Source organism: Lepidochelys kempii, chromosome 6 (genome assembly GCF_965140265.1).
Source record: "Lepidochelys kempii isolate rLepKem1 chromosome 6, rLepKem1.hap2, whole genome shotgun sequence".
NCBI classification, from domain to species: Eukaryota; Metazoa; Chordata; order Testudines; family Cheloniidae; genus Lepidochelys; species Lepidochelys kempii.
This window is the reverse complement of record NC_133261.1, coordinates 127,240,731-127,261,359: the sequence shown is the minus strand read 5'-3', so window position 1 is coordinate 127,261,359 and position 20,629 is coordinate 127,240,731. Positions and strand designations below refer to the sequence as shown.

Here is a 20,629-nt window from a genome sequence, read left to right as displayed (position 1 = left end):
TCTTGAGGGGTGGATTTACTACAGTGACGGAGAAACCCCAGTAGCTGTGCTGCTGTAGTGTAGACATGCCCAAAGTGTGTGTTAGCAACATTGTTGCAAGGGGGAAAAGTTGAGTGTGCAAGTTTAGAGTTGCTGTAGGGCAAAGGTTATGCATGGTGGGGGGCGGTATGCAGGGTCACATGCCCCCCCATCTCCCCAGTTTTGCTGCTTGGCTTGTACTGAGTATGTCCACATGGCTTGAGCATGCTCAGTAACACAGCTGAAGCCAGGGCTGCCCTCGCTCTGCCTCGTCCCTTCTCCACCCCCAACTGTCAGCAGGTATGGGTCATCTCTGCTGTAGGACTTAGCAGCTCTTCTAAAAAAAAAAATATTGTACACAAAAAAACTATATTAAAAGAACACTATTAAGGTTGCTAAGTCAAGCATTCAGAAGTTAGGAAAAAACAGAATTCAGGTTGCCTGTGCAACCTTAATATGCCTCCTTGTGCATGAGTATTATGATACAGTCTTTAATTACATGCCTCGCCCAGAGCTGCAGTTTCAGGGAAAGTATTGCTGAGCTGTAGGCTGGAGCGCGCTCAGTGTGAACAGAAACTTTGGTGTCTTTCAGCTGCTAAAATCTAAGTTTCTACTGAGCATGTGCAAACTGAGATTTTTTTTTTTTTCCCCCAGAGGCTTATAACTTGGCCAAATTTGGGCAGTTCTTTATGGGGACAGCAAAAGGCACATCCCTTGCGCAAAGGCCACCCCCCTGCCAAATGTAAGTTTTTTGCTCCAAAGTCTGGGGGCGCTAGAGCTTTTCAGAAGAAAAGTCTGCGGAATTTTGTAACATGGGCAAAACAATGTATTTTTCCCTAGTCTCATTCTCAGAAATGACAGAACCATTTTGGCTTTAATTTACAATACCCGCCCCTCCCCCCAAAAAAACTGTCTGAAGCAAACACCCAGTATGAAAAATTTCAGTCCAAATGGTTAAAGTTTGGCAACTTTGTCAGCAACTGAAAACAGGATCTTATAGTGAGAAGTGGTGTTACTTGCCCCACCTATTTAGTCAGTGTGAAGAACTTGGCTAGTGCAGCAAAAACATTTGAATATGTTTTTGTCTTGTTGGGACAGGAGTCAGCTTTTTTGTATGAGGCTGATGTATTTTACTTTCATAAGAATATTTTCACGCCAATCCAAACCCTTTTTCCTGATAAGAAAAATTACAAAACTGTGCGGATTGAACTGCCAGACCTTTTCTATTCCTAGGCTGATTTAACACTGCTTTATAAAATCTCTGACCCTCTTAAATGGAGGATAAATTTGTGGATTAGTTTGGCCTTTTTGGACAAAATGCTTGAAACTGAGGCTATTTCCTTTAACTCAGCTACTTTTGATGGTGAGTTCAGATTTGGACACGTACTTTGTTTCTAATCTCACTTTGTAAGGGAGTTCTTGGTCATATTAATTTTTAACTCTTAGTTTATTGAAACTAAGAATTCCACAACAAGTCCTGCATCTTAGCAGGGGGGTTAGACTAGATGACCCTTGCGGTCCCTTCTAACCCTGTGGTTCTGAGATTCTATGAAATTTTCTTTTAAATCAAAATCTGTAAGCAATTATTCCTTTACATGAAAGTCAGTGCTCTGAACAGATTAATTCAGACCAGATGTAAAAATATATGTGAATTTCAAATTAAGATGATCTCAACTTCTTCCTCCCTGTTTTTTATATGCTGTGGACCCCAGATGGAATATACAAATTATGGCTGTTAAAATATCTGCCTGGTTGTTAATCTAGCTTTATGCGCTTTCTGGTTTATAATGTTTCTTTTAAACAATCAGCATTTTCCCTGTTTCTTCTGAGGAAGTGAAGTTTATTAACATTGTCAATTGAAACAAAGCACATTGCTGCTCTGGTTTGGTAGAGGTTATTTCCATCTGAAATGTAAGCAGCCAGTAATGTAATTTGTAGTGTGTGCTCACTGTAAGGATGCTAAATTTATACAGGATTATTTAAGAAAGGCAATACCGAGTCAGTTGTAGAAAAACCCCTCAATACCATTCTGTTTTTGGCCATTTGGTTGCTCATTTATGGAATACCATTGAAGATCATTTCAGGGATTAAAAAGTAATTCCTTATGGTTTAATCTTTCTCCCATTTGAAGTTAGGGCGAAGCTGCCATGGACTTCAGTGAGAACAAGATTGGGCCTCAATTTGAAGGATCAGATTCTGTTCATTTCAGCATGAATGGAGTTTGTTTAGTAGAGTCTGTCAAAAACTCATTAAAGTTTTTCTGGGACCCCAAAGTGGGTTGTAACCCCATTTTAATGGGGTCGCCAGGGCTGGCTTAGACTTGCAGCAGCTCGGGGCCAAAGCCCCCGGGATTCAGCCCGGGTGGCGGGGCTCAGGTTACAGGCCCCCTGGTTGGGGCTGAAGCCTTTGGCTTTGATTTGACCTCTTCCCGGGGCCGTGGGGTTCAAGGTTTTGCTTTGCGGCCCCCCCCCCACACACACAGGGCTTCGGTCCCCCCTCCTGGGGTTGGGTAGGAATTTTTTGTTGTCAGAAGGAGGTCGCGGTGCAATGAAGTTTGAGAACCCCTGTTTCAGCAGATTTTGGATCAGGCCCATCATGTGCCTTCCAAGAAGCTTTTGGTTATCTTGCAGTGCTGATACCGATTGGACCATGTTGTAGGCGGATACTATCTTTCTCTATTGCAAAGTACTAAACTGTTCTGGCTCTAGTTCTGTAATGTTGGATGGGGAAAAAGGAGATGTAGCTAATAAACAGCTGAAGAAACTGCAGCTGATATTCATCCTGGGGAAGCCTAAACAAGGGAAAGGGCAACGGTTGTCAATGGAGTTAAGAAGGAATATGAAGAGTAGTAGGAACAATACACAGAAGGCTTTCAACAATGTAAACATTCTAGCAGGAAAGAGCATTGGAGGAAAAAATATAAACAAATTAAAAGTACTTTCATTGGACCAAAAAGGAAACATTGGTTCTTGGATTAAGGAGTTAAAGGCAGGATTGTTATCTATAATCCCAGTAAACAGAAGGTGAAGAAAAGAATGGTCCATTTTAAAAAGTGATGGGGAACTAGAATTCTTAGTTGGAAAGAGTTTATGAGAGACCTACTGGTATAGGGAAACATTTCCTTTGTGAAATTTCTGGAGGAGAGTAATAACCCCAGTAGAAGTTCCAGTCAACTCCATTAGTCTTTCGGTGGGTGCTCAAATACTGCAATGATGTAAATATTTAAGTAGGGGACCAGGAGCCTGGACACAAGTAGATGAATCAATCTGCTGCTCTGTTGCAAAACCAAGCAGACCAAATGGAACTAGAGGAAAATTTTCAAATAGAATTTCTAAGGAAATGTAAAATGTTATATTTTTTTTCTTGACTGACACCAATGACAACGGTTACGTTAGCAACCAGGGACAAAATGTTTTTAATTACGGTCAGCACATTACCTTATGGTTTACTTTTGCCACCACTATGCTTGTCTGTATATCACCTATGTGGGTGTGCAGTGCTTAATGTGTGCCAAGGCTGGGCCCCGGCACCTCTAGGCTTGGCAGTTCGTGGCCCTGGCACCTCTGGGCTTGCTGCATACATTATGCTTGAGACCTGGCACCTGTTTCATTACAAATTACGCACTGGGTGTGTGTGTAAAGGAGCAGTCACGCAGTGTACGTTACTGATGAAGAAAAGGATCTATACCCAGATCCTCCAACGTATTTAGGTTTCTAACTTGTATTGATTTCAATGGAAGTTAGGAGTTAAAATATCTTTGAGGTTCTGGGCTTGAGAGTATGTTGTGGAAAAATCCTTGAATCAGTCAGCTCACTGTTTGAGTCCAGTGGAAAATAAACAAGGTACAGGAATGTGTCACAGACAGAGAGAATCATTTCTTTGGATTTATATTCTGTTGTTGTGCTAGGCACAGAGGAGATATTGTCTAGAATTCTTCGTTGCGTTTTGGACACCTTTCCATTGGAAAGATATTGCCATGGAAGGAGTGCAGCATAAACAACTAAGATGGTTGCTAATTTTAAAGACAATTCTCAGTATAATGTGGGATCATAACTGGGTTCTGAATATTTCCACTTATCATTTGTGTTGCTTATTACAGTTGTGGATAAACAAATGGATTCTGCCTCCTCCTGCAGCCAAATCATAATGCCTGAATGTATGACATCCCAGACATTCCCGTGGCTGTGATTTAATAAAACACTGGTTATTACTTAACTGTAGAAAGAGAAGCCGTGGAGGGAGAAGTCTCTTCCTCAAATGCATGTTTTCGCATATTACTTGCAGAGTTCTTTTAAAGAACCCAATTCTGCACCCTCACACTAAGTAGCTGTCACTCAAGTGGGTCGTCCCAGTATCTTCATTGGAACTGCTCCCATGAGTAAGGGATATCCAATGGGACTCATGGGAAATATCCTTATGTATACATATTCTCTCTTTCCTGTTAGACTTGTTGTGAAAAGCTCTATGTAAGAGGCTATGTACATAGATACAAGAGAGGCTAAAAGCTTGAATTTATTCGTTGTCCTTATTCTGGACCAGATTGGGACAAAGGGCATCACTGCAGTGATTTGGGTGGGCTTGCTTGTGGTGTTAAGGCCAGATTTTTAAAGGTATTTAAATGCCTCACTTCCATGGAAGTCAATGAGTTAGGTGCCTAAATACATTTAAAAATCTGCCCAACAGTACTGTTAATTATGAGCCAGAGTCTCCATGTCTGGCCTCAGGTGTATTAGTCCCCACTCTTCACACAGGAAGACCCAAGCTGGAATGAGGTGCCCAATTCCCCTTGATGTCTGTTGGAACCGGGCATCTCGCTGCCTGAGGCACTTTTCTAAATCCCACCCACAGTCCCGTGCCCTGCGGAGCACCTGTTCTGAAAAAGGAAAAAAGAAAACTTAGAAGTGACCGATGAAATCTTGTGAAGGGCTTTAATAAAGCTGGTTGAGCCCAACTGGCTTCAAGACTGAGCTTGATAATTTATGGAGCAGATGGTATGATGGGACTGCCTGCAATGGCATGTAGCTGATCTGTGACTGCAAGCAGCAAATATCTCCAGTGTCTGGTGATTGGACATTAGATGAGGAGGGTTTGAGTTACTACAGAGAGTTCTTTCCCAGGTGTCTGGCTGAGGGGTCTTGCCCACAGGCTCAGGGTCTAACTGATCGCCATATTTGGGGTTGGGAAGTAATTTTCCCCGGGTCAGATTGGCAGAGACCCTGGAGGTTTCTCGCCTTCCCTTGCAGCCTAGGGCACTGGTCACTTGCAGGTTTAAACTAGTGTAAATGGTGGAGTCTCTGTAACTCAGTCTTTAAACCATGATTTGACGACTTCAATAACTCAGCCACAAGTTAGGGGTTTATAACAAGAGTGAGTGGGTGAGACCTGTTCTGTGGCCTGAAAAGTGCAGGAGGTCAAACTAGATGATCATGATGGTCCCTTCTGACCTTAAAGTCTAGGCATCTATAAATAGGAAATCAAGAGGGAACAGGATATTTTGACTAGATAAGTTAGAGGGAGAGAATGCTGAAGGATTGTCCATGTGGCTAAAATAAACAAACGGGACAGACTTACTTAGCTGAGTGCCGCCTTCTTGTCCAGCAATTCTTTGTCTGTTCCCCCTTAACAATGTCATCAGTACAGATTGGAACTTCTGGATACAAACACAGTGTAAATTGTGCCAGCTGGCCTGGTACATGATACCCCTGCCTATTAACTACAATACTAATTGATCCAGTTAGCTCTTCTGATTCTTCTCTAATACCCAACAGCCTCTGTTTTAAACATAATTATGTCTCCCCTCCTAAGCTCCTGCCTTGTAGGATAATTGTTTCCATCCAGATACAACAAACCATCCTTAAATTGCACTATAATTGTGCTCAACTTACCCATTCTATTGATTAATATTACATGGGTCATTTCAAAACAGGAAGAGTTACAGCCTTCAGAGTCTCCTCGCTAATTACAGTCCTGGGGTGAATGTACCACACTGCCTGTGGAAAAATATTCATTGACAATGTAGTGCCATTTTTGTGCTATGCCAGGGTGAGCTCAGCTTTGCTGGGATTTATTATACATCAGAGGGAAAGATATTGTATGTTGCAGCAGCGTTGGGACAAAATAGTAAGATTTTGTTCCTGAAATTTTACTGTTGAAGAATATTAAAAACTGATAAACATAGCTCTGCCTTGGTGTCGCTATTTAATCATTTGTATGGGATGAGGGATGCTCCATGTCTTACTACTAACCGTTTTGCTAGTTACGGCTATAAAGCAAAACAACACATAGGAACTTCTGTAAGGATACGCTGGAGGGAAACAGGAGCCAAAAAAGAGTGGCGGACTTACTGTGGTGTAGGAAGACAATTGATCATAGGTCCTGAACTTGCTTCCCATTTGATCTTGGTGCTGGTTTGTTACTTCTGTATAAAGAGAGGGGGGGTGGGATTCTGGCCCTAGGTCCTTATTCCCCACTCTGGAGGTATATTGGGGTTGTAAAGCGACTGCAACTTGCTGGGGGGTAATTCTCCTGGTACCAGAGCAGTGCAGGACTACATGGCCCTCGACCCTTGCAGAGCCTGGTGATGGGGCAGTGTCTGGGGCTGGCGAGGTGTTTCTGCAGCACTGACTGTTACGAAGATTCTGGGTTGCTCCAGGCTGCGGGGCAGTCCATCAGCAGCGTGGGTAGCATCTGTGCCAGAAACCGCATCAGCCCCCAGCTGACCGAGAATATGGGGGATGCAGAAATGGCTGGTAGCCATCTTTGCCCCCGACCCTCCCCCAAGTCGTTCCTTGTGTGTCATGCCCCCTGGGAAGCACAGCACGGACTCTGACCCTGTTCTATGCTTGGGGCATGATCCTGCGACATGCTGAGCGCTCTGAGCTCCTGCTGAGTTGAGGGAGTTGAGGGCAGTCAGCACCATGCACAATCGAGCCCACAGGGAAAATGTAACCACGTAGGCTGGCAGGATTGGGCCCTTCCTCACTCAGGCGTTGCCCTTGGTTCCTGTGAGAGCGCTGTCGGAGCAAGAACTGCTTACGCGAGTAAGAGTTGGTGGAACAGGCCCAGAATTAGTCTGTGTTTTGCATGGGGTTAGTGCAGCCAGGCTGCTCCCCTCTTCTGGAGATGGTGGTTGGGTTGTCGCTGTCATCAAGGCAAATCCCCCAGTCTGTCTGCGCTAACTGCCTCCCCTCCCTTTAAAGCTGTTCAGACACATCCGTGCCGTTGTGTTCAGCTGCAGCTCTTTGTACGGTTTAAAAATTGTACTTGAAGATTTAAGCACTTGGGAAAGATTTGGGGGAAAACAAATGGACAGAGCGCAGGTTTATCTCGGTGGTGTTCACCGTGGAAGATGGACACTTTAATATCTCCGTATTAGTCTGTGGCTTCACCATGAGCCCTGAATGTAGGGGCAGGATTTAGGGTATGTCCGCGCTGCAGTTAGACGCCAGGGCCAGCTGACTCGGCTGACGGGGCTCAAGACATTCAGGTTTGGGCTGCAGCCAGAGCCCTGGGACACTCTGCGTTGCAGGGTCCTGGAGCAGAGGCTCCAGCTTAAGCCCAAACATCTACACTGCGATTAAACAGCCCCTACGCCTGAGCCCACGTCAGCTGGTATGGGCCAGCCGCGTGTGTTTAATTGCAGTGTAGACGTACCCTTATAGGTTCTGCCCTAGGAACAGACCGGAGAGTGAATTGTGACTCAGTCACACCCTGGTCCCTGGTTCCCCTGCCCCCCAACTCCTCTGGAACAAGGTACTTGCCTCAGCCCTCTACCTGGCACAGATTACGTCTCCTGTACGGACTCGTGTGTTATGAGGCAGGGCAGAGACAAGGCCCCACCCACTCCTTGTTACTTGGTATGATTAAAAAAACAAAAACACATAACAACGTTTCAATTATGTGTGGCTAAAGCAGCAGGCCCCGTGTATTTCCATTGCTTTTTGCAGTGTTGCCTTTATTCAGCAGCGTATACATCTAGTGGAACGTCATGTTTTCAGATATTTTCTGGGTTGGTAGCAATCAGAAATGGTTTTGGTTCTCGTCTTTTTGTAGGAAATCACACTTTGCCTCAAAGATTCAGAAGCAAATACAGACAGGTTTCCTGATATTAGCATGACGTGGTGTTGGGTTGAAACAAAGAAGATTTAGCAATTCTGGGTCCCATTAAACAAGCTATTGGTTTTCTCCTTGGGGGTAACAACTTAGTGCAGACAAAATGCCTTACTGGTGCAGTTGTCAGTGGGCGTTTTATGTGCACAAAGCAACCAGAATTTGGACCTGAATAGTTGAGCCTTCAGAAATGTATTTCTTCAGGAAACTGGCGGCAGATGAAGGTGTATCTTTACAAATGAACATGAAAGGCCAGCTCCTCAGCTGGTGTAGATTTTGCATACTTACAATGGAGCTATGCAGATATATACTTTGCCAATTGATACCAGATGAGGCTCTGGACCTTGAAAACTGCCAAGCGTTCTGCATCCAAACCAGAACAGATATGATTGATACTGTGTTGTGCAGCAGGAACTGTTCTCCCTTTTCAAGATATCAGTTTGTTTTGTTTCTGTGTTTGAACAGAGAAAATGACACATGATTTCAGCCAAATCTCCTTTGCAAGTAGCATCGCTGACAGTCTGTCCCGTGCAGTGCAGCTCAGCCGGGGCTCTGTACATTCCAGTGAGAAGGGCTTTTAGGGGGTGGCAAGGGGTAATCCATCCACAGAGGAGTCTGAAACCCTGGGTGCTGCAGGAGTGACAGCAGAGCAGCTCCACAGTGATCAGTAGAGTGTGAAACTTAGCAGGAGTTGTGAGGAGAAGTAGACACCAAGGCGTTCAGATAAGGTGATTATGGGGGCCAGGTCACTGGATTTACACCAGAGCTGAGCGGAGAATTTGGGCTGATACTGGGGAACTTACTCAGTTTTCAGTAAAAAGAAAAGGAGTACTTGTGGCACCTTAGAGACTAACAAATTTATTTGAGCATAAGCTTTCGTGAGCTACAGCTCACTTCATCGGATGCATCCAATGAAGTGAGCTGTAGCTCATGAAAGCTTATGCTCAAATAAATTGGTTAGTCTCTAAGGTGCCACAAGTACTCCTTTTCTTTTTGCGAATACAGACTAACACGGCTGCTACTCTGAAACCTGCTCAGTTTTCAGTGTTTGTCTGGATGTTTGGGTTTTTTTAAATCTTTCGAAGCTCATTCCTGATTCTCGATTGCCTTGCATCTTGATCCTGATTCAGCTCCTGTTGGTGGCCATGCAGGGCCTTGATGTCAGTGGGAACTGGATCGGGGCCTTTGTGCCCTCGTTTTTATTTGTGCAAATCAGGTGGAAAGCTTGGCTGTGCGGTGGAGTAAATGAGTGCCCAAAGTGCAGGGCAAAGGAGAATCGGGCCCCATGTGACTTCTGCCTTCCCCCTCCAATAGCTCCCCACCCTGGCAATAACTAGTGTCCCCAAGCGCTGTTTGCTGAACATCTAAGGTGGGGTACGCCTCCCTGGAGTAACAGGATTGGCTTATTCCGAGTGTAACTCCAGTAGACTTTTATTTTGTGCTGCAGCGTACGGCCTTCATATATTTACATTGGGTAACTTCTGTCATGAGAGGCAGGGCTTCCCTACAGGCTTTGCCCCAAAATGTAAGGGTTCAGCAGCCCAGGATAGATCCGAAGCACCTGCAGAAACACTTATTTAAATCCTAGGAGTGCCACCCCTTTGATCCTAAATTAACAGTCCTAATTTAGCTTGTGCAGAAACCGACTTTGGCACAAGAATTCTGGCCTATAATGAGAGTGATCAGTTAAGGTGAGCTATTATCAGCAGGAGAAAAAAACCCTTTCGAAGGATGGCCCATTTTCAACAGTTGACAAGAAGGTGTGAGTAACGGGAGGGGGAAAAAATAAGCATGGGGAAATAGGTTTACTTTGTGTAATGACCCATCCACTCCCAGTCTTTATTCAAGCCTAATTTAATGGTGTCCAGTTTGCAAATGAATTCCAATTCAGCAGTCTCTCCTTGGAGTTTGTTTTTGAAGTTTTTTTGTTGAAGAATTGCCACTTTTAGGTCTGTAATCGAGTGATCAGAGAGATTGAAGTGTTCTCCGACTGGTTTTTGAATGTTATAATTCTTGATGTCTGATTTGTGTCCATTTAGTCTTTTACGTAGAGACTGTCCAGTTTGACCAATGTACATGGCAGAGGGGAATTGCTGGCACATGATAGCATATATTACATTGGTGGATGTGCAGGTGAACAAGCCTCTGATAGTGTGGCTGATGTTATTAGGCCCTGTGATGGTGTCCCCTGAATAGATATGTGGGCACAGTCAGCAACGGGCTTTGTTGCAAGGATAGGTTCCTGGGTTAGTGGTTCTGGTGTGTGGTTGCTGGTGAGTATTTGCTTCAGGTTGGGGGGCTGTCTGTAAGCAAGGACTGGCCTGTCTCCCAAGGTCTGCCACGCTATCAGACTTACATTTTTGAGCATTTAACTTTAAGATCTGTCCTTTTGAAGGGTCAAACAGTAGTCTGCCTTCATCCTTCCCAGAGCAGTCCACAGTTTGGTGTGACTTTTCCTTTTCAGCTCACTGTGTAAGTGCACCCCCTACCTTTCCATCCTCCCTGTGCTCAGGTACGTGCTCTGGCAGCTCTCCTCTTGGCTTCAGAATGAGACATAAGCACAACAGTGCGGAAGGACGTCCTGGGATCAGATCCTGTGGCTGGGTTTCAGAAAGGGTCTGGAGAACTGTGACCGTTGCTAATGTCTGCGGATAAGGGTACCCTAGTCATATGGTCAGTTGCAGAGCGATTGGGCCAGGTTCTGATCTTGGCCTCAGTGCTGTAGATCTGGAGTAACTCTCTTGTCTTTATTAAAGCCACGAAAGTTTATACCAGTGTTAAGATGCTCAGGATCTGACAGTCATCTGCTGTGCTCAGGAACAAATTGTTCCCCCATATACAGCAGCGCATAATTGGCTATTGTGTGTTCATTTTTCCTTCCTCCAAAGCATCAGTTATTGGCCACTGCCAGAGGTGGGGTATGGAAACTGATGGTCCAATCATCTAATTCAATATGGCAAATCCTCTCTTTCTTTCTTTCTACTTTGGTTTTTCAACATCCAATTTCTGGCTTTTTGTGCCAGATGAAATAATCTGATATTTATAATGAAGAGCTCTTGTTCCAATGAAGGTCTTTCATCTGCTTGCATACAGTACATGGAAACTTTTTAATGCATGCAGAATTGGAGACAATTTTAATTATGTGGCAACCGCAAACATGAATTGAATTAATCCAGCTTTTGGTTAGCAGAAGTTGTATTAAGTGAGGGGTTTAAAACTTGTAACAGTAGCTTGCTGCATACCTACACTGACATGATGTATCATGAAGAAGACATTTTTAAAATTTAAAAATAAAAAATTCCTCCAGAGTGAAGTGAAGCATGGTAAATTTCATCTTTCCACTCTCCCTCAGTTGGACATTTCATCCTTGCTTTGCTTTACTTTCCTTGTACAAATCTTTATTGTATAACCCCTCAATTCATCCATTCCTTTTTATCCTGTTAGTAGCTCTTAAGAATTAAGGGCTCAGCCAGGAGTCGGTGGCTAGTGAGTTCGTTTAATGCTTTAAGGTGGCTGTGTGAAAAACATTTGGCAACATCTGTGTTGTAAAAATATGCAAGGACTTATTCAGAACTCTGTTTCTCGTATCCATCAATGATGATCCCTTTGCTATTTAAATACAGTAGGTGGAAAATCTGTTGTAACACTCTGAAGAGGAATAAATGTGTCACACAATGAGAACAATACACTGCGGGGAATCGGAGCAGTGCAGACTAGCTCCAGGGTTTATCTGCCGATTGCTCTGAACTGATGTTCTCTGTTCTCCCTTCATCGGGCGTTTTAATAGTGACCATAGAAGGTGGTCACAAATAGCATTCTCATGACAATGCCAACTCGGTGTGTTCTGGCAGGGGGTGTGATTGGGGTGAAGGAAGAAATCTGTGCTCTAATGAGGAAAAATGATGCTATGGTGTGAGAAATAACCAGCCTTCTACGGCCACAGGAAACACGTGAGCAGAGCAGAGGCCCTGGTTGGGTGATCCAAGGTGAACCTCATGGAGTTTCCATCAAGGGGTCTGCTCAGGAAGTTGGGGACCACAGAGGAGCTGGGGGCACGGACCTCCAACCTGCAGTGGCTAAGGATCTGCAGAAAGCTCTGCTCTCAACCCACAGATCCCAGAGCTTTTGCAGGGGGGGCACTGTTCCCCTGTGGTGAGCTGTGATCTACCTCCACTTCTGTAGCACTGCTCAAGCGACCGTGACCTTCCCCCTGTGCAGATGCGGAGCACAGCCTATTGAGGGGACTGAGTGGCAGATAATGCTGCTTGGAACACCAACAGTTCCCGCGTGGTGTCTGGAGCGGGAGGCCTGACCCTCTGGAGTGGGAGCTGAAGGATTTGGATATTAGGAAAAACTTTTTCACTAAGAGGGTGGTGAAACACTGGAATGCGTTACCTAGGGAGGTGGTAGAATCTCCTTCCTTAGAGGTTTTTAAGGTCAGGCTTGACAAAGCCCTGGCTGGGATGATTTAACTGGGAATTGGTCCTGCTTCGAGCAGGGGGTTGGACTAGATGACCTTCTGGGGTCCCTTCCAACCCTGAGATTCTATGATTCTATGATTTCCATGAGCTCGGAGACGAGGGAAAACATGGCCTGGAGCTAAACTGCCCCCACACTGCCCCCTCCATTCATCCACCGCTGGGTGGGAGCATTAGCTCCTTACAGACAGATTTTTTTTCCAAAGAGCTCAGCAACCCCCCCCTTCCCCCCCCCCCCCCGATCCAATTAAAGTCAGCAGAAGCTGAGCGTGTTCGGCTTGTCTAGAAATCAGGCCCTGCGTTTTTAATGCCTTCTCTGATCAAATAATGGATGGAATTCGTCCAGGGCAGTTGAGTGGGTCAGGACCCTTCTTAGAGGTAACAGATGCAGATATTTTAGGGACAGGATAACCAAACTTAAATGTGCAGATTCCATTCTTAACTGCCAGATAATAGGAATTTCAGAGTCGAATCGCTCACTAGTAAACAGCACGGCATATGTGCCAAAGGGAGCTCTGTGGAAGGCCCATGCATGAAGGAATCAAAGATTACATTGTAGAAATAAGAAGCAGATGCTTGAAAAGAATTTTCCAGAGTCCAGCATTCTCCCACCCCCCCACCCCACCCCCCGCTGGATACAGGCTGCTAGAAATGCATCATGTTTGAAAGGAATTTTTGTGCCTGGTTCCTACATCTGACATGGCTTCATATCACAGGTGTTTGTCAAAAAAAGCAAGTGGATCTTGGAATTTAAAATTCATGAATTCTATAAGTGTGCACAGCCTGGTTGTATGGTGCCTTTCAAAGACACTTAGCCTAAAAGTTGAGCTTTACTGGACCAAACCCAAGTGCCTGCATCTCTTTCAACATGGAAACCAATTTTTCAGGTATCTGAGATTAGTCATTTTGTTGATTATTTGTATTACCGTAGCACCTCTGAGCCCCAGTCAAGGACCGAGGCCCCACCATGCTAGGCGCGTACAAGCACAGAACAAAAAGACAGTCCCTGCCCCCAGGAGCTGATAATTCAAGTGTAAGAAAAGGTGGATGCAGACAGACGGGCAGAATACAAGGAGGCAGTGAGACAATTTGGGTCAAGAGGCTCGGCACTGGTCTCAGACTAATCACGTTTTTTGTAAGCACCACAGCAAAGGAGAGTTCCAAGGAGGGATTTGAAGGAGGACAGTTAGTTTGGGGGGTGTTTATGGGGAGCTCCTGCCAGACATGTGGGGCAGCATGGGAGAAAATACAAAGGAGATTGTTTGACGGTGTAGCAAGTAGGCATTGGAGGTTGGTGTCCTGGGTGGACGGTACACGGGAGTCGACATCGCAATAGTGAATGAGAGATGACCGGTTGGCTGACCGTTTGCTCCCTAAAGTTTCAAATTCACTGGGAGTTCTTGGTGTGTGGGGAACTATTGTTATTGTTTGAAAAGGAGCCCTGCCTATGGGTCCCACTCACAGATCAGGGCCCGTTTGCACTGGGCCCTGTACAAGCAAACAGCAGGAGAGTTCCTGTCCAAAGGAACTCACAGACTAGCTTTATGACAAGGCGCCAAGTGGATGTTGCAGACAAATGGAGTGAGGGAAGAAAAATGGGTACAGGATTGGTCCCTAAAATTTAACTTCTGATAAGCAAGGGATGACTTTATGGCCAGTGTCCTTAGTAAGCTCCTTCTTCGCTATTGGACCATTTAATTGATCCTTCCTGACTAATGAGCATTTTTAGTTCAGAGGAATTGTGGTTGTGCACCCAAGCTACGCTGTAGAGATCTTTCAGAAGTAAGGCCTCCCTCTCAAGTAAAAATCAAGTGATCTGGTTATTCTGACGTGCTCATCTCCTACCCTTCAGAGCACCTTCTGGCATTTTTGACAGTAGCATTTGCTGGACCAGGAACTGCTGGGTGGATGTGAGTTGATAGGTAACAGCCAGAGGTTGCATCTCTGAATGTTGAATGGTCTTCCTGCCCTGGGAACGGTGTGAACTTTCCGTTATAAAAGGATACTCTTCATGCTTTCATTTTGTTTTTCTAAGGGTCTACGTCTATACGGCAGCGGCCCAGCCGTGACCGTGTCGCTGCGCTCCTGTAGCGTAGATGCTGTCTACGTCAACAAAAGGGGTTTTCCTGTCTCGGGCGTTAAGCCATCTCTCCAAAAGGTGGGAGCTAGGTCGAAGGAAGAATTCTTCTGTCGATCCAGCAACGTCTAGTCTAGGGCTTAGGTGGACCTAACCACGGTACTCAGGGTGTAACGTTTTTCACAGCCCTGAGCCATGTAGCTAGATTGATCTAACTTCTAAATGTAGGCCAGGCCTTATTCTGCGAATGTTGTTATGAAATCCAAGGGAAATGGGGGAGCTGGCCCAGGAGCATTGCTACTGGTTGCTGATTTTTTGGCAAGGAGGAAGGCTTGGGTTCAGGAATGGACTGCATCTTCCATTTACAGAGATGGCAAAGACTAGTCATTAAACGTAGGAGACGTGCTTTTGCCTTCTTGGGTTGGATGGGTGGCTGCCCATTCAGCCACTGCCCAGCACCGTTTGCTGTTTGACACGTTGACTTACCGCTGGCACAATTTGTGGTGATCATAGCAAGCGGGAGGAAAAAGGAAGGACTCTGGAGGAGAGCAGGGGTCTGTACTGAGCAAACCGGCCCCTGGACAGCCCCAGGAAAGAACAGGGTCTGCTGGGTGATTAGAGGTGATTAAGAAGGGAAGGGAAATATGACACCATCAGCAAAACACCTTGCTTTGCATCTGACATTCCTTCTCTCACTGAAAGTTTGTACCCCGACACCATCAAGTGTGATGAAGTAAGAACCAGACCTGTTTAGAACGAGTTCCACTCACCCCACCATTACACTTTGCTTTCTCCACCTGCTGCCCCTTCTCTGGATTTCTCAGGGCTCCAGGAAAGGAGAGCCTCTACTCTTCACCCAAAAACTCAGTCATTGTTTGTATCTGTGTTTCCATCCAGCATTTATTCCTAGTTTATTATCTCGATTGCATTTTGTTATAGCTGTGTAGCGAATACAATGCTCCCTTTGTTCTGATACAACTAGGATCCTTCGCCATGGCTTGGCAGCCTCTCTCCTGCACGCATTCTCTCTGGCGCCATTTCTTATTCCTCTTTTTTTATTGGTATTGCAGTAGCACTTAGAGGGCCCCCAGGTTTCTGTGTTAGCAGTGTGTGACCAGTGCCAGCGGGCATTGCACACAGACAGGGCAGCTGGGCTTTTCTGGGGCTCTCATCAAAAAACGCTTCCTATTTTGCTGCTGTTACTCATCAGTTAAGAACAGGGCTGAAGTGGGATTAAAGCAGCCAACTCCCATCCTGGAACTCGGGACGCCAGTGGAGACCCAGCTTGTGCTATGTATGGAGATGCTTAATATTGGAAAGCAACTAATTCTTCTGCATGCTTACAGTAAGCAGTAATGATGGCTAATGTTACTGGGACCGTCTAGCTTCACAGACCAGATCCAGTGTTCTTAGAGTTACTCCGTTACTGGTAAAGTTACCAGTGGTGTTTGGATTCTATAGGTACAGGGCTAAATCCTGCTTGCCTTACTCATAGTGGGTCAGTTTATGAAGCTGTTACTCATAACTATTTATTGTTATTTTATCATATGTGCAGGAGTCTGTCATGGTCCAGGACCCCACTGTGGTAGGTGTTGCACAAACACAGAACAGAAGGACCATCCCTGTCCCATAAGCTCACAGTCTAAGACCAGAGACAACGGATGGATGCAAACAGATGGGGAGTGTCTCCTTGTTTCCGGGTAGTGTTGGTCAGCATGACAGGTAGTAGGCTCAGCATAGCAGCAGGCTCACCCACGTGGGTAGTTCCTTACTCTAATCAGCCTCATTGCTCTCCCGACAGAAGGTCCTTTTCCTGAAACAATCTTGACATGAAGAAGGGTTCCCCAATTCGGCTCAGCAGGACTACTTATCTGAATATGATTTGTGGGCCTTAGGCTGTAATGTGATCTCTCCCTCTAGGGTTTAGAGCTATGCAATGCAAAAAAACAAATCTCCTTTTTCAATTGGTTAGTAGCATCGGCCCTAGTGAGAAGAAGAATCAACTCCAATAACTATAGGGCAAAAAATAGTACCAGAAATTGTAGCTGACTAAGAGTCACGGTACCACAAACCCGATGACACCCAAATCAGACCAATCTTGCTGTCCGCACTTCTGTGGCCTGCAAAGAAAGCTAGCTCCCATCCAGTACAGTAATATCTCACAAATGGTAGTGGGGCGGAGGCGCCCATGTTTGCTAGGATACTGTATGTGAAAAGACGGTGGGCCAGGAGTTTCAAAGGGAACTAAAGATTTTGGGTTTCTCAGTTCTGGGGGCCTGACTTGAGTCCCATGTACAGGCCAGATTTCAAAGCAAGCGCTGAGCTCCTGGTGGGTAATCAGGTTTTCTTCGGTTGTCTCAGCTTGGGCCTCTAGAAATTGAGGCACCCAGAATTGCTAGTCCCTTTTGAAAATATTAACTGGTGGTCTTGAGCATGGTGAGTGGTGTTCACACAGACCTCAGTAGTCCAGGCTCAGCTACTCCTGATAAATTGCTTCTGATCAATTCACACTGTACATAGCATGCATGAGATACCTTATTTGCTTTAAATAATGTTGTGTGATGCTCCTGAATCATTCGCTGTGAAGTGTACAGGAGAGAGGGCATGGCGGGAAGGGAACTGACCTAAACTCAACTCCTTGCATAAAGACTTTTCACACTGCAGCTGAGCACTGTGGGGAGTCCCGGCTGCCAAATGGAGACCAAAAGGGACTGGAATTGTGACTTGTTTTTAGGCACCAGAGAAGCTGTGTGGTGGTCCACAGCTTGTTGCTCTGCCACAGACTGGGCTGTGTTATTGTTGCCAGCCCTTTCCCCAGGTTAAAAAAAGAAAAGGAGTACTTGTGGCACCTTAGAGACTAACAGATTTATTTGAGCATAAGCTTTCGTGAGCTACAGCTCACTTCGTTGGATGCATGCAAGTTAGTTTCTTCGCTCAGTATCCTAAGGCCATTGGCTTGTTTTGCAGGGAGTGCCTTAAACGGCTGTCTCTGAACCACATGGTGGGAGATGTTTGCTTCTGCATCAGGCTGCACTGACTGTCTGAACAAAGCAATGCGTGCAGGCTCTGTGGCTCTCACTGTTTTCAGCTTGTGTATCTTTTCTAGTCTTTTAATTTCTAATTTAAATGACGAGACCAGTCTCAAGTCTAAGCAGGAAATGTGATATTAACTTGATGCTCTGTGGAATTGGAGCTGTATTCTCGCCTGACTCCGAGAACAGTTTTTAGTTTAACCTTTTAAGTGCCAGCAGCTAAATTCACCAGACTCGTTGGGTGCTCCCCTCAGTATCAGCAAGTGCTTATCAGCAACGAATCCTGGTTTCTGTTCCCACAGGCTGAGGAGATTGCAACAGGTGTGTCTGACTCTTCTTTGTGTGGTTCCTTGACCTAAGGTTTAGATTTAGATTTTATTCCTGTCTGTGTCCATTGGTATTCCTTTACTTTTAGGGGTTGGTTTTATTTCCTGCTGCTTTAAAGAGACCTTTTTTGTATCTGAACAAACTGGAAACAAGGAACCAGTTACAGAAAAAGCAATTTTCTAAGTCTCCCTCTTCAGTATTCCCTTTGCTGTTGTCTCTGAAGCCTGTATTTTAATAAGGACCCAAATCCCTCACCGTTCCGCTTGTCTTTGCTTGATTCTTTAGCAAAGTGACTATCAGCCCAGCCTCTTACTTATTTAAGTTAATGTGATGCCACAATTTAGCACTTGTGAATTTTGTTGTAGGATCACCTAGGAAGAGCAGGTGATCTGAAGAACTGAAATATTATCATCTGAGCTAAAAGCCAACCAGGTTAAAGTCTCACTATGCAAACATATTGAGTAAAATTTCCAGCCATGCCCAAGGGACTTAGTATTCTAAGACACATCATAAAATGTTACCCAAGTCTCATTTTCGACAGTGATTTAGACATTTAGAAACCCAACTCCCACTGACTTTCAATGAGAGAGTGACTTAGGCACTAAGGATTCTAAGTCACTTTTGAAACTGGACCCCTAATGAACTTAGATACTTTGAAAAATTGACAGGTTTCAGAGTAACAGCCGTGTTAGTCTGTATTCGCAAAAAGAAAAGGAGTACTTGTGGCACCTTAGAGACTAACCAATTTATTTGAGGATAAGCTTTCGTGAGCTACAACTCACGAAAGCTTATGCTCAAATAAATTGGTTAGTCTCTAAGGTGCCACAAGTACTCCTTTTCTTTTTACTTTGAAAAATGTTACCCCTAGTAAATGAAAGTTCCCTTCTCCAAAGAGTTTTTGATTGAAAGTCTTCACTAAATTGCTAACATTGCAAGAAGTATTATGAAAAACAAATTGAAAGCTGAAAGTTTGTATTTTAAATCTAATATGTACAAAGATCTTTCCTCTAACAGGAAGCCTTTGTTTTAAGGGACACGATCAGAAAGTTGTATAATAGCTCTTCAGAATGCCCTCTGGACCAGATTCTCATTTATGCTCAGGCCCTTTTACACTGCATGGCCAAGAGCATAAGTGAAAATTTGCTGTCTGCTTACAAAACCTCCTTGGAAGCCTAAATCACTTTTCTCCCTTGTGGTTGTGATTATGATGAGTATTAGTTTAAATTTATGGCTGAGATTTTGCAAGCTGAATTTCATCCTACACGCTCTACTTTGCCAAACCAAACTGATCCATCTGAAATTTCACATGCCGGATTTTAGACCAGGATAGAATATTTTTGGAAAGTTTGGGACAAACCTGACCAGGTATTGAGAAGATTTGGGGGGCTGAAAAATGAGATGGGTTTCACTTTTGGAAACCATTCCCATGGTTTCTGTTGGCTCACTTCATCCAAATGGCTTGGCCTAGAAACTCTAGGCTCGTGTAATTCTGTTGATCCCGGTGAGGAACAGTGCCTTTGGCTCATTTTGTGTGGAACAATTTAGATATTAACTGTGTTTTTGGTATTGCCAACCCAAATGTTGAAAAATCATGATTCAGGCCCCCAAAATCATGAGGTTGTCTTAAATCATGAGATTTTAAAAATAACAACTGTTAGGGTTTTTTGTTTGCATCTGAGTTGTTAGGGTGCGTTTGGATTAGATCGTGACACTTTTCCCTTCAACATAAAGGCTAGAAACTCTCTTTGATTTTAAATGAAAGCCGAGATTCTCACAGAATCACTTTACGTCAGGAAATGGGGCTTTAAGAAAACACCAAATTAATAGTGAGAACTGACAACCCTGAGGTTTTCATGTTCCTAGTAAAGTCTGCGTGGCCCAGGCATGGTGAAAAAACCTTTTGCTCACACCAGTGCACTGTTTATAAAAACCTGTACCAGTCAGATGTGCCCATATAATGCTTCTGCAGCGCTTCTAAGATAAGAAGGAAGGAATTGGGAGCGACTGAGGGTGAGATGGCTCCAGTGGAAATTTGAAACCTTGCAGAGTGTGTCTTGCAATGTGAAGCACTGCAGGGCTCAGACTAAGGGGTTCTGCAGGAGTGGAGCGCCACCATAATTAGGAACTGCACTGTCTGGACTAACAAGAGGGAGAAAAGTTGGGAACTGAAGGTTGGCTGAGATCCAGAGCGACCGAAAGGGAGCTATGCTCCCGCGGATAAGAGCTTCTGAACGGCACAAGAGCAGAGCTCCATCTTGGTCACTCATGCACTGGAGCAGCTGGATATAATCAGAATCAGGTCGTCTGCCTGTAGTGGGAAAAATGATCGTTTGCTGCTTTGGACTCCCATTAGATGTGCAGAGACAGCCCAGCCGTGGGAGAGGGAGCTGGGTTCTCTTCCACCTTACGACATTATCAACCAAAGGATCCTTCAGGTCCAGTCAGTCACACCTGTGTAACCTCCAGCCAGTGGGGGTTACAGAACTGCCACTAGTGGGTAATGGGAAGGCCAGGGGTTGCACGGGTATTGCTGAGGAGAGGCCCTCTGTTCCAGCTGGTGTGAGACCCAAGGAGCTTTGTTCGATGCT

General features: G+C 44.9%; 1 protein-coding gene across 10 annotated transcripts in view; it reads left to right on the top strand.

The window, feature by feature from the left end:
* Positions 1–20,629, top strand: part of FRMD6 (FERM domain containing 6) — a 108,554-nt gene that overhangs the window by 34,421 nt on the left and 53,504 nt on the right. For 3 of the 10 annotated variants that reach the window (XM_073350152.1, XM_073350149.1, XM_073350153.1), the window contains one exon: positions 673–760. The exons of the other annotated variants lie outside the window; for them this stretch is intronic. The gene's annotated coding sequence lies outside the window, so the exon portion shown is untranslated. The remainder of the gene's footprint in view (positions 1–672; positions 761–20,629) is intronic. 10 annotated transcript variants of the gene reach the window in all.